Source organism: Lonchura striata, chromosome 3, assembly GCF_050655825.1.
Source record: "Lonchura striata isolate lonStrDom1 chromosome 3, ASM5065582v1, whole genome shotgun sequence".
Lineage (NCBI taxonomy): Eukaryota > Metazoa > Chordata > Aves > Passeriformes > Estrildidae > Lonchura > Lonchura striata.
This window is the reverse complement of record NC_140705.1, coordinates 88,978,323-88,992,000: the sequence shown is the minus strand read 5'-3', so window position 1 is coordinate 88,992,000 and position 13,678 is coordinate 88,978,323. Positions and strand designations below refer to the sequence as shown.

Sequence of the window (13,678 nt, the reverse complement as noted above, 5' to 3'; positions counted from 1 at the left end):
GGGGTTTTTTTTCCTGAGAGAAAAATGTAGTGCAAAAGGCACAGGATGTCCCTGCTGTGAGATAACAGGAGCTGCCATGTGTGTGCCTGGAGACACCTGAGCTTGCAGAGCTGGACAGCTCTGAGTACTGCCAGGCCAGCCCTGCTCCTGGCAGCGGAACGCTGTCTTTTCCTGTTCTGCTGGGAGGGCCCTGGGCCCTTTGGAGAGCAATCCTCCTTTGCTCCAAATAGCACCCAGCCACTCCCCGTGCAGAGCTTTCCCCTCCAACACTGCCTCCTTGAGCAGTTCATTCCATACCTGATTTTGGTGAGTCCTGGTAGGCCAGTGAATAAAATAAAACCATATATAAAATGCAAATAAAAGGAGGGGGCTCTCTATACTTGTGACTGAGTGGGACATTAGCAGAAACACTTATCTAAGCCCCTGTCAAACAGTGGTCAGTGCCCTATGGCAGCTGTTTTGTTACCTTTTGAAGAACAATTCACTGGGCAGTGAGAGTTTACAGAGCAGATCTGTGGGCATGTGCCAGAGGTACCTGAGCAAAGCTGCCTTCTTCTGCATTTTTAGTGATTATCAGTCTCTTCTCTTTATTTAGTTAATGTTATTTATTTATTTATTTATATGAAACAGGACTTTATCTGTTGATACTCAAAAGGAAGATGAAGAGTTAGGAATCTGGTCTTGTTGACCTGGATATCTGTAATGCAAATGAATAAATAACACCCAGAGAGGATGCTTGTTGGTTAATATCATGTACTCAGTTATTTAACATGTGCTGATACTAATCAATGCACTACAGAGTTTGTATAGACTCCTTAGCTGCTTCATCACACAGGAGGTGCCTGGCTAGGAGATGGTGCAATTTTGAAGTTTTGTTCATTACTGAGTGCTTGTCCTTGCCCTGAAAGCTCCCTGTGTCAGGCATGATTTCTGTGACTTGCTGATTTGTAGGATGAGGCTTGCTGTGAAAGCCACACACTGTTCTCTCAGCACTTCAGAAGAGAAGCTTGGAAGCTTTTCTACCTAACTACAAACAAAACCATTCTCCCAAAGTTACTCCAAAGGCTGATGTGAGGATGCTCAGTACCCTTGCATAGTCAAACTGTTATTCAGTATGCTGAGTGCCACTGCTGTCAAGGACAAGAAATACATTCATGACTCCATTCACTGGCTTTAACAGTATGAAATGACATGAAACAAACTGTTTTTATGTCAAGAAGCCCTAAAAAAATAAAAAGGTTGAAATGAAAGGAAGGACAGTAGAAGAAATGCATTTAAATCAAGAGGGGAGAAAAACTGTTGCACCCTCACCCTTCTTGTTCAAGATAATGCCCAGTGGAAATAGGAAATTCTCACACCACCACATGGAATAACAGTGGCCAAATCAGTCCCTGGTTAGCACAGAGCCCAGGAACTACTGCTACACAGTGCTGCAAGCATACAAAAGCCCACACTGCTACACATGTGCAAAATTCATGAGGACAAATACCCCATCAGCTGTGGGCAGTGCCTGTGCCTGCCTTGCAGCAGTGAGCCAGGATATTCACTTCCCACTGAGACTCCCTCTCCAAGGCAGGGAAGCAGCCGTGCCAAGCCTCGAGCGACAGTGTAATGACATTAATTTTCCAGGCACACTGATGACAGCTCTGTGAAGGCTGGAATTTGAGTAATGCAGGTTGCACTGCCATTGTCCTGTCTCAGTGCAGAGGGGTCAGACTCTGGAGGCTGCTTTATGTGCAAGGAGCACAGCTCAGCCCAAAGCACTCCCTGGAAAAACCCAGCAGAAAAGGAATGAGACGCTGCAGAAAACACAGCAGTTTTGTGGAGCTGATGGAAGGTGTCATAACTGACTAGTCATGACATGTCCCTAACACAGGGACAGGACAGTCCTTGTCCCCACTGTAGCTCACAGCTGATAGTTGTGAGATTGCCTGGCTTACACAGCAATGAATGTTTTGGTTCAGCCCAGGCATGTTTTGCAGAACAGCTCACTGAGCTCCTGACCTTTCCAGGCAACCCCCGAAACAAACTGACCAATAGGTATCTGGCTGATGGACAAAAATAGTCACATATTCTTGCCTATCTCCACTTTTCCCTTATCCCATTCCAAGTTCCATGGAAGATTTCTCCCTAATATAGCCTCCTGGTAATTCGCTGTAGTCTGTCATCGCTTACAAAAAGCACACAAGACACTTTGTTGATCTTTCCCACTCCGAGTTCAAACCCCCCTGGTAACAGCAACACTGTCCAGAGCAATTGCTAATCCTCCCAGTAAAACCTGCAGTGCTCAAGGATGGCCAGTTAAACTGCCTGCCCAACAGGAATGAGAGATTCAGCTCAAAAGTCACCCTTGATGCAGAACCAGTAAGCCAGGACAACTCTAAAAAACTGCAACTTTATTCTTTTTGCTTTAAGGACCCACCATTGCACAATATTAGCAGCACCTTCAGCTTCCTCCCACAGCCGTAAGTATCAGAGGGGTTAAACCCTGCAGCATCTCCCCTAAACAACACCGGAGCAGCACCATAGAGCGTAGCATGGGTTCCCTCAGCTCAGGGCTACTCAGAGTGACCTGGAAATCAGGGTTGCAGCAGGACAGAGCTGCCCTGGCCATGGCAACATGGAATTTGCTTGGTCATTACAGCTCCTATGGATTCTGACAGCACAGAGTATAGCCCAGGAGAGAGATTTGCAAGGGTTTGCTGATTGCCATCTGCCACAGAGGGAGACACTGAAGACTGCTCAGCTACTGCTTCAAATCCTGAGCAGATGCTCTACAAAAGAGAAAATGTCTCCAGACTGCAGAGAAATGTGCCTGCCTCTCTCTCCAAACCTGGCCTACAGCACTTACTGACTACGTGGCACGGGATTGGAAGGTTTGAAGTCTAGCTAAATGAAGACATTCTTGGCTTTATCATGAGCATTTAAGAGCTACCAGGTGAATCTTCCTGGGCAAGGTAAGGAGTGACTCCAGGAGTTGCATTTACAGCAGGCCAAAGCAAGTTCCACAGGAAGGATTTTCACAGTTCTCAATGTATGTTACAAATCACCCTGCATTGCTGGTAGGCTGTATTTGTTATATGTGATCATTAAAGTGGGTCTTCCTTGCCTATCTCTTTCTTTGCTGTATAAGCCATTACAAAATAGTTCCCTATTCTTCCAGTAAGGTGAGACATGTCCCAATGTCCCTTTCAAAGTGACAATTACCTTCAACTAACAAAAGCTATGAAACAAGCTTCAAGAGAAGCAGTACACCAGTTGTCTCCAAAGTCCTTCCATAGGGATCAGAAACAAAGATTAAGCAGTTTCTCAGAGTCTCTCTGGTAGTTTTAAGGAGGTGAGAATGAATATGGGACCTGAGATCCATCCAGGAAGCAGTTGTGGAAGACAAGCAATGCTAGGCTAGAGAAGAATAAGGAGATGAAAAGACCATCTTTTTGAAAAGAAAATATATCTCATGAAACCCAGGATTTGTTGGGTGAAGCCAAAAGCATTTTCTCCTTTCCACGCTCCCATTCACCACAAACCCCCCTAAGATCTGCCTGCCTTATCTCTGGAAGGTTAGCTCAGGGAAAATGAAAGTGAGCAAGTGCAGATGAAGCTCCTATCCCCACATCACACAAACTCCTTCAAACAAATCTATGAGGTTTGGGTGGTTTCCAGCCCCTGCAAATCAAGAAACATGGATTAGTTTGCAAACCTTGTCATGAATGGAATCCTACAGTGCTCACACAGCTCTAATTTTAACCAGCTCCCCCATACTCTGCACAAACACACACATCCATGAGACAGAACACCATCCATATCCCACACTGCCTATTTGTTCATTGCCAACAAGTAGATTAGAGTTCAATTACTCTGATTAAAGGATTGCACTGATCGTTGAGCCAGTCCTGATTTTTGTCCAACACCACTCAATCATTGTTCACTCACTGGCCCAAGCTGATCCTGGCTTTTGTGTGGGCATAAAAACACTCTCCCCTGTTTTCAATGCTCACTGGGAACATCTGCAGCACTCAGCCATTGGGCACAAACATATCCTTATGGCATAAACCCACAGGGAAAAGGTCCATCCAAAGGGAACTGGAAACACAGCAAGCACACTTGGTATCTGGGGAGAAATGAACCTGCTGTGTGAGGGTGCTCTCTACACACCCACTGCCCATCCCAGCAATCCCCACAGCTGATCCTGCTGGAGCAACTGGCTCTTCCCACCCTTCCTGCCTCCACACAGGCCCCAACACTCACAGCACCCAAGGGAAACTCACAGAAAACAAAGCTGTCACAGCTAGACCCTGTCTGCTTCCATGCCAAAATAAGAGAGTCCTCCCCTGCCATCTGTATTAGAGAAAAGGACGTGAACCTGTGAGCTCCTTTCACTCGCAGTGCCAACCAAAATACTCCAGAGGTAATTTAAAAATACTCCTCGTTGTGTGCAACAGGAACAGGCTGTGCCTGAGTTGCTCTGTTTCTCTCCTCTCTCCAGTGGCCACCTGGGATGCAACCAGCATGCACTTCCTAAGCTCCAGGGGTGGCATTTGCAGCCTGCCACAAAGATGCCTGCGACAGCTCACATCTGAGGCAGCTCCCTCCTGTGTTTGTTCAATGGGCCAGGCAGGACACAGCCCCAGCCCTCTCCTGCTGCTCAGGCACACTGTGTGGGCAGGGAGTGGAGGTGAAACAAATTCAACCGGATGGGAGAAAATGGCAGCACAGGATTGACAGAAAAGCCATTGCTTGGAGCTGTGGGAAATCCTGAGCCTCCAAGGAGAGCAGAAAATGGGAAACTCAGGCTCAGTTTCCAGAAATTTATATCCACAAAAATAAACCACAGAGTGACTCAGAAGAGCGTGTTTTCATACACAGGAACACTGTGCATTACCCTGCTGCCAATAATGGCAGTGAAAGAAAGGCACAAACATCAGGTCTGTATTCCATGGACAACTGTGCAATCCTGCCTGGCACAGCCCTTACCATGTCACTCCTGCCCTTAAGGAGCAGGTGCCCCCTTGAAAGTGCATTAAACTCCATGTTTATTGTCAGTAATCACCCTTATTTAATACTCCCATATTGCTATTTTATCCACTTGTTCTCTTGTCTTTGTTCACATAATTATATTTTGCTTTTCTTTTTTCCCCACTAACTCTTAACCCCCCTCAGATGTCCCCCCAAGGAACAAGGTGTTAACATGATGTGGCCAAGCATGGCATTAATCAGAGCAGTCAGATTTCAAAGTGGTGACAATCTCCCTCTCTCTACAGCACCAGAAGCCAGCTGAGAACACCACAGCCTTTACTTTGAACAGACCCACTGATACTTTTTGCCATGTATAAAAATCAAAATGTAGTCTAGAGATGATACAACCATGTACACCTGTGCCCAGGCCACATTTGAAAAAGAAAACAGTTTCAGCATGGTGAGCACTGCATCCCATGGCCTTTATAGCAGCCTTCTAAAGCCAAATCCTTGGTCAGCTAATGTTTGTTCTAAGTCCAAGGAAGCAGGAAACAGCCTGTGAAGTTTGCCACAGGTCCCTAACATTTGTGCGTACTGTTGTTCTTTCTCCCTGCATGTTAGTTTTGGAGAGCAGAAATTAGCGGGGGGTGGGGTTTGGCTGAATCTGTTTAGGGTTCCTTGTTGGACAGCGTTAGCACAGAGTTTCTGGGAACAATGGCAGAAGGAGGGAGATTTCATCAGGTGGGTAAAACAATCAGCCTGAAACAGTGCTACCCTCAAGTATTTTCAACAATGGGCTCAAAGGTCTGAGGAGAGAGGGATGTTTCCAGAGCTGTCATTTTGGCTTTTGTTCCTTTTCCCTGACCCTGTGAATGCTCTGCAATACCTGTTCTCACATAGCCACGTCCAGTGAGTGCTACATTAGCACATCTTTCTTGGAGAGGACAGAGAGGGTAGAGATGAAAAGGCTGTTTTGGGCCCATTCGTTATAACTGTGTTTTCTAAGGCATGAAACCTGTCACTGTCTCTCCTGTCATTTCCCTCCCCCTTTGCTGGTTTGGTTTTTTTTGGTGGTTTTTTTTTTGTTGTTTTTTTTTTTGTTTGTTTGTTTTTTGTGGTTTTTTTTTTTGTTTGTTTTGTTTTTTTGTTTTTTTTTTTTTTCTGGTTACATATAATGACCAAGAGGCTGGATCATGATGCACTAAGGAAATATTAATTCCCTTGCTGTTGCAGCTAAAAGCTAAGATGACAAATTTCTGTGCCATGCTACATTATACGGGGATAAAGGAACAAAAGGGTGAAGGACAGTGGCTGCATGGTGTCTTAATCAGATGCAGATCAGCCTAAGAGCATCAGACCATCAAATCCCTGCTCTGCAGCAATCATGCACCTTTAGTCAGGCTCTGAATGGGCTGAGATAGATTCAGGGCTTTATTGAAAGATCATACAGGATGACTGCAAAATCCCATTACTTGTTGATTAAGTATTGATTGCCTCGGTATTAACAAGCCAGCTAATATGAAGTGACCTCTGAGGCCACTGGTTGGAGGAAAAAAAAGACAATTTACTAAAACAGGCAGGCAGATGAATAAGAGGGCTAGATCTGCTCTTGGCTTTTAGCTTCGGTTAAAATGTCACACTCGATAGTGCAGATCAATGCCCACTTTATTTCCTTGCAGCCATCTTATTACCATCATGAGGCTGCCTCCTTTGATGCTTTTTAATGACCCTCTGAACCGCGTGCTCTGCTTACCCACTGCCTTTGACTAAAAGGAAAGGAAAAGCTTTTTTTTCCCCCTTGCTGGTGATGGAGTGGCTGAGAACATGACATTGTGCCAGTATAAGTGGAGCAATGAGGTTTCTCGGGTCACCGGTGCTGCGACTCTGCTCTTTCACTCGGTTTCTAGCTTTTCTTTCTTTCTTTTCTAGATTTCAAAAAGTCTTGCTCCTTTTCATAACTTCAAAACTGGTGAGATATTAAGAGACCACCTACTGGCAACTTCTGTCCAACACTCTTATTTGTGTTTTTAAGTGCAATAAGTTTAGCAGCTCTCGTTACATTAATTCTCCTGAAAAGCACCTCATCCAATTATTTTGAACCTAATTTTTTTTTTCTTGTTGCTACTTGCAAATCGAAGAATTACTTTTCATGGTGCATAAAGAGCACTGAGGGGATATAGTTTGAGTCTCCTGACTCAAAATTGGACCACATTAAGAGGCGTGGAAGATCGGAGACTTTCCTCTTCAGCACATGCACAGTCTTTTAATCTAAGCTAATATATTAAGTCAAACATAGACTACACATTTAAGAGAAGACAACAATTCTATATTCAAGATGCTACAGTTCTGTAAAGCATTCACATAAACATATTTAGTTCTCATTTAAGAGACGAACCTGCAAATAATTTGATGTTTGAAGAAATAGACAAATGCTATATTCAATACCTATTCAATACCGATTGAAAGGCATAAAGGCTGTTTGAAACTCCTGGATAAATTAAGGATATGAGGGAGAGAAGGCAAATTAGGAAAACAGCTATTCCAACAGCAAATATTTTCTTCTCCTCGTGGAAGCCTGTAAAGCTAATGAGCCAAAGTTGAACGGATGTTAATGGAGAACTCTCAGGCAGACATTTGTAGGCTGAAGACCTGGGGAGGGGGAGAGCAGAAAAATGCAAAAAAAAAAAAAAAAAGAAGGATGACTGCTAATACCACCAGGGTGGGCCTCAGTTTTACACCAATAGCAACAACAGGGGCAACTTTTGCTTTGGAAGTAGCCAGTGGGAAGTAACGTGGTCATGCCATTGCCTGATGATACCAGCCTGACCCAAAATCACTGAAGATCTGCCAACCAGTTCCAGCAGACTGTGGTACTGAGAACACAAAAACATCTCTTGGTTTGTGCAGTAACGAAAGGACATAATTAATGTGTCTTATTGCTTTAATTTCTCTCTCTTCTCCCCGCCACTCTTCCTTTTCTGTGGTTTTGTTGTAGAAACATGTACGAGAAAAATAATAAGCACCATCAGAAGGCTCTTTGGGGAGCATGCAGAAGTTTTGGTACTCTGCAAAGCCACGCTCACCCTCAACTGCTGAGTCAGCCACAAATACAGGATCTGGCTTCTTATTCCCTCCTTTCACTCCTCTCCTCTTCAATGTGACGCTCTTAAAAATCTGAATAATATGGGTAATCCTTGGAGTGTGAGACCTTGATGGGATGACGTAGATTATTGCTGTGTGGCTATTATTTATATAGTGCCATAAATGTGCGCGATGCTCAGCAGAATACAAGACATCCCTCCTGCACCAAACTGCGCAGAGCCCTGCGAAATGCAGATGGATCACTTCAAACACACACACACACACAGGAACACCCCTCTCTTGGCTCCTGTGCTAAGGGCTCCAGAGCTTTGGGAGATTGCTCTTTTTGTTTTGTTTTGTTTTTTTTTTTTTCCCTTCAAATTACTCACAAAGAGTTCCTCTTTAAACTGCAAGCCCAGCTTGAAGGCTTTTGGCCAAATGGAGGTGTGTAGGGGCTCAGATCTGGAGCAGAGCCTAACAGACTTGTCCATAAACGTATGCCTCTCCAGCATCCTGCCTGCTGCAGCTCTAATTATAAATTACCTCTGTAGACACACAGGGGTTCTAGTGAATTAAGCAAAAAATTTAGACTGGCTGTTAGAAAAACAAGTTTTTGCACAGCATTCCCAATAAGAAATTATACACTTGTTATGCATTACAGTCTGTGCTCAAAATGCTATTTCAGCATTCTGGGTATTAAAAAAGGAAGCTTATGTGGTCTTGTGGTGAAAGACTGTGAAGGATTATTTAAAGTAAACTGTAGGGAAATATAAAACAAACCCAGTTAATTTATCACAACAGCGAAGATGCATAAATAAGATGTTTATGAACAACAAGGACAGTTTACCTATTATTCCAAAGAATTCATGTTTTCAGGAGCAAAATATTTTCTTTAAAGAAAAACAATGCCAGTTTTTTCTCAGGTCAACAATATAACAGTCTGTATGGAAAGCAGCCTGAAAATCTTAGTTCAATGTACTTTTCACTATTTCTAATTATAATCATGATCTCTTGGGCCAAGTGACAGGAGAGCACATCTTTTGAAAACACCTGCATTAGATCAAAGACAGAACCTGGTGCCCAGAAAGCTTTGGGAAGATGCAGTGGAAATACATCAGAACAAGAACCTCAGCAACAAGAATCAGCAACATTCACTGTCTCTAACAGAGTTTGTGCAGCTCAGGCCAGATGAAGTCCTGGGAAATTTTACATAATCTGTATGGATCTCTAAAATAATTTTAACAAGTGGTGAACTCATACACCCTGTGCTCTAGGCTAAACTGCCTCAATGCCAAAATCACAATTATGTCAAACCATATAATCAGGGCCTCAATACTACCTTGATAATATTTCACTTGGCTGAATCACAGGTTAGCCAGAAGTGCAAATCTTGAGAGCCCTCAAAGAAGTTTGAGCCAATACACAACCGTGGACACTGACCTACATTTTTATAAGCACACTTTATATCAGAAGTGCCCAATTCCATCTCCGGCTTATTTGGATTTATGCCAAATTGGTGCTGTTCTTGGTTTCCAAATAGTGCCTGCAGCCTGATATTTTTCCATCTATGTCAGCTGTCCCAGAGGTCACCCCTCTGTCCAGCAGGTGTGGTCCTGGTCAAGGTCAGCTGTGCACTCACCCCTTGTGAGCATTTGCTGAACCCAGGACTAAAAATGAGCTACAATAAACTCCTGAGGGCCAGTGGGCAGCACCCTTGCCTTCTCCAGACAAAGGGCATGAGCAGCACATCAAGGCCGCTCTTTTACCTGCCTGCCATTCATCTCCCTGCCTTTAAACCAATCATTGCTCATTTAATAACACAAGATGTGCTCCTGCCTCGAGAACTTAGACTTGTTCACAATCCATGAGTTCTGCAGGGTCAGACTTTTATATTGCATTTGTGATATTTAACAGCACAGCACCCTGAGCTGTTTAGAGTCCACATATGTTTTTCCCCCATCCCTGGAAGTGTCCAAGGCCAGGTTAGACAGGGCTTGGAGCAACCTCAGATAGTGGAAGGTGTCCCTGCCCAGGCAGAAGGTGAAACTGGGTGAGTTTTAAGGTCCCTTCCAACCAAGGTTGTTCTATCATGATATCACAACACAAGGGAAAAAGCAGGAGATAGGAAGGAGAAGATCTGTCTTTAAAGCTCTATGGCTACAAGTCAGCGGCCATTGAGACAAATTGGGGCACCTGATTGCCCTCAAGCTGCTGTCTCAGGCCACATTCACAGTCACACAAATACTGCTGTGTTGGTTTGTCATCTCTTTCCAACTGAAACCTGCTTTCTTAACCACACAGCCTGGGGAGTGACTGGATTTAACTAAAGGGGACATTCAGAAACAGGAAAGCCCAGCCAGGAGAAATGCCCTGTGTACCAAACTGCTCCTGAGCCAGCCCAAATCCACCCTGGAACAGCTCCATTCCTTCCCAGTGGAAATGTGGGCTTCCATCCACATCCCATGCCACCCTCCACAGAGCAAGACTCAGGTGGCACCTCCTGACTGGGTGTGTGCAGACATTCCCACCCACAGCAGCTGGCCAGCAAAGAGACAGAGAGAATAGAGAGATCACATTTCAGTACAATGACTGCTTCCTCAGGAATGCCAATTGCAATTTTAAAAACAGTGACAAGTGCTTCTTAGCCTGTGAACTTTCCTATTGCTGGGCTGAGTGAAATGGGGGCAGTTTTCCTTTAAATTTTGCCAGTAATGATATGGTACACAAAGTGACAGACTACAGGGTTTGGGTAGAATGCTAACATTGTTCTTTTTCTCTTTTAAAGGTCATGTGCAAGAAAACCTCTCTAGTTAAATCTATCCATTTAAAATCACCATTAGGTCACAGAAAGCAGCCTCAACATGCTAAGAGCCTTCAGTGGAAAACACATGCCAGGGTCCCGCTTGTAGAGAGCTGCTGGAGGAGGTGATGCTTGGCAAGGTGCGCTTCAGTTCTGCTACAAAATCCTGGATTTGCTTCTGTGTTTTTAGCTTCTCAGATGTGACCAGATTTCAGTGCATATCCATTTTTAATAAGAAAGGAAATGAGCAGGTGTTGATGTGTGGAATAGAGCTGCAACAATTTTAACCGCATTTGTCTAACGGGGATGACAACACGTTTCAACAAGGTATGCACTGAGGTATGATGAAAATAGGGCTGAAATCCTCTTCTGAACTGGGATCTTCAGAAGTATAAATTTTAGTTGCACTTTAATTTGTTACAGCACGCTGTTGAAAAGTAACAGCATTTAGGGATTACTGAGCAGATGCTAATGTGGTTCAAACAGACAATATTAATAATCTTGCTATTACTTAATAACACGTGTTTTCCCTTCAAAGACTGACTGCAGAGCAAAAGCACACAGAAACACTGACAGGGAATTCCCTTGCAATGCAGATGGCACATCCACCCTGATTGCAGAGGGCAGGGAGCTCTCCCAGGGAATATCTGCTCCATGAGTCACACTGGATACACGGCTGTTGTGTCTAAGTGAAACACAGAGCTCTGACACTGGCACTGATTAAGAAATTATTTGGTTTTTACTTCCCTGTGCAAAACATTTTAGCAACAGTAGATGTTTCACAGAACAAATGCTTGAAAAACCCCATCATTACTTCCAAGGAAGTTGCAAGTGTTCTGTCACCAGTGGAAAGCAGACTACATTTGATCAATCACTGTGTTCTCAGTCTCTAACTTACTTCAACCTCAGTACAGTATGCAAGAACTCATGAGAGAAGAGTTGGTTTAGAAGCAGCTACTCTAATCTAAAGAGTTTAAAAACCCCAAAGCATTCATTGGATCCTTGGGAACAGAAATTCCATGCTGGAACAACTGCTTTGCATTTTCAAATGAAATAATATTAAATACTGTGGTGTAGCATTGCTGGGTTAGCTGGTACTGATTTTATTTATGCTAAGCAGTCATTTACTTTGAAAGTAGCCAAATTTTTTCCAAGAGCTCTGCTGATGTATGGATGTCCCATAATAAAAAGCACATTTTCTAGTAAGGATCAAAATTCATAATGCTTTATACTCAGTAGTTTTTAATTAAGTACCACATTAATGCTGCTTGCATTACTTTTTCATCATGGACCCAACTTCCAAATGAGCTCACAGACACATTTTTAAGTGCTCAGTATTCTCTAGGTTTTAAAAAATGTTTGGCTCCCATCTCAGCACCCAAAAAAAGCATGAGTGTTTCAGAGATGAGCTCTGCTAATAAACCTGTCCTATGCATCTGAAATAACAACAAACATACACATCACTCTATAGATTGCAAACATCTTTTAACACAGCCTCCTGGGAGGTGGTGTACTGGGATGACTGTGCTTTTCACCACTAAAATGTTTGAAAAGCTCAACTATTTCCTTGGACTTGTAGGCATGCAAAAACAATACTGCCAAAAAAAAAAGCTCTTTGGCTTCAATTGCTGATTATTACAACTTTAAAGGAAACACATCCCACAGAAAACAATTAGCAACATCTGAAGATTTCTCTGCCTTCTTAGATGTCTTAATCTGGAAATTAATTATAAATTAAATTTATCACATACATGCAAGAAATACACATGTAGCTGCTCACCAATTTGAGATAATGCAAACATGAAGGGAAAGGCTTCTGTAAAGATGACTGTGTGAAAAGTAAAAGGATTAGCTTCAAATTATTATCCCTGGAATCTGACAAACCCTATACATACCTTACTTTAGCTCAAATTTGCCCTGCCAATCAGGCTATTAAATTATATAACAATTTGATGCTCCTCAACAAAAGATGGCATCCCGGGCATTAGCTTCCATTGTGGCAGTCACAAAAATTGATGTCTATTTTCTGCCTACATTATTTTTTATTTTTTCCTTAATTTTACATTTTTTTTTTCTCAGAGACATATTACTTCTCTCTCTCTCTTCTTTTTTTTTTTTTTTTTTTTGTGAGACACTCCATAATCCTTATGCAGTGTTACTCATTTTGTTGTGACCACACATGCAGAGAAAAAGAAATTAATAATTCTTTTCAGGGTTCCAGATGAACATAATCTGTGTTGTGTTCACTTGTTCACTTTGTTATACTTTATGTAAGAGGTGACACAAAACCAGCAGAGCCAAGGCAGAATCTCGAGATACATATGCGGCCTTTCTGCCTTACACACACTCCCAAATATGTGACATTTGTTAATTGGCAGCCACGTACCACGAGCATCTCATACATTTTATCTTCATGTGTTTATGCTGATTATTAAATACGAGATGTTAAAGAGTTTCACAAGCAAGGCAGAGGAAAATGGCTTTACTTTGATTTGCATGGTGAAAACACAGATGAGCCAACACTCTATGAAGAGCAGCATTCTGGTGGCAGGAACAAAGGGAGCTATTCCTGTGATTCTGGAGAGATGGACAACAGCATCTTGTTCTCCTGCCTGGAGAGATGGACAACAGCACCTTGTTCTCCTGCCTGCCAGGTCCTGTGGAGGCACAGCACAGACCCCAATGCAGCGCTGCTGTGCTTTCTTTCCTTGCATCACCCAAAGACCACAATAATTTGAGGGGTTGGGGCTACCAGTTACTATGTTAAAATGATGATGTCTTACACTTAACTATTTTCCTTGATGGCCTTTGGCAATTATAAAGATTTCTGCTTTTTTTCCT

General features: G+C 43.1%; 1 protein-coding gene across 40 annotated transcripts in view; it reads right to left on the bottom strand.

Annotated features, from left to right (window-relative positions):
* The window catches only part of LOC110469084 (uncharacterized), a 455,123-nt gene that overhangs the window by 121,541 nt on the left and 319,904 nt on the right, over nt 1-13,678 (bottom strand). For 2 of the 40 annotated variants that reach the window (XR_014953946.1, XR_014953939.1), the window contains exon 1: nt 1-13,678. This exon is cut by the window's left edge and continues 28,926 nt beyond it; it is cut by the window's right edge and continues 27,530 nt beyond it. The exons of the other annotated variants lie outside the window; for them this stretch is intronic. The gene's annotated coding sequence lies outside the window, so the exon portion shown is untranslated. 40 annotated transcript variants of the gene reach the window in all.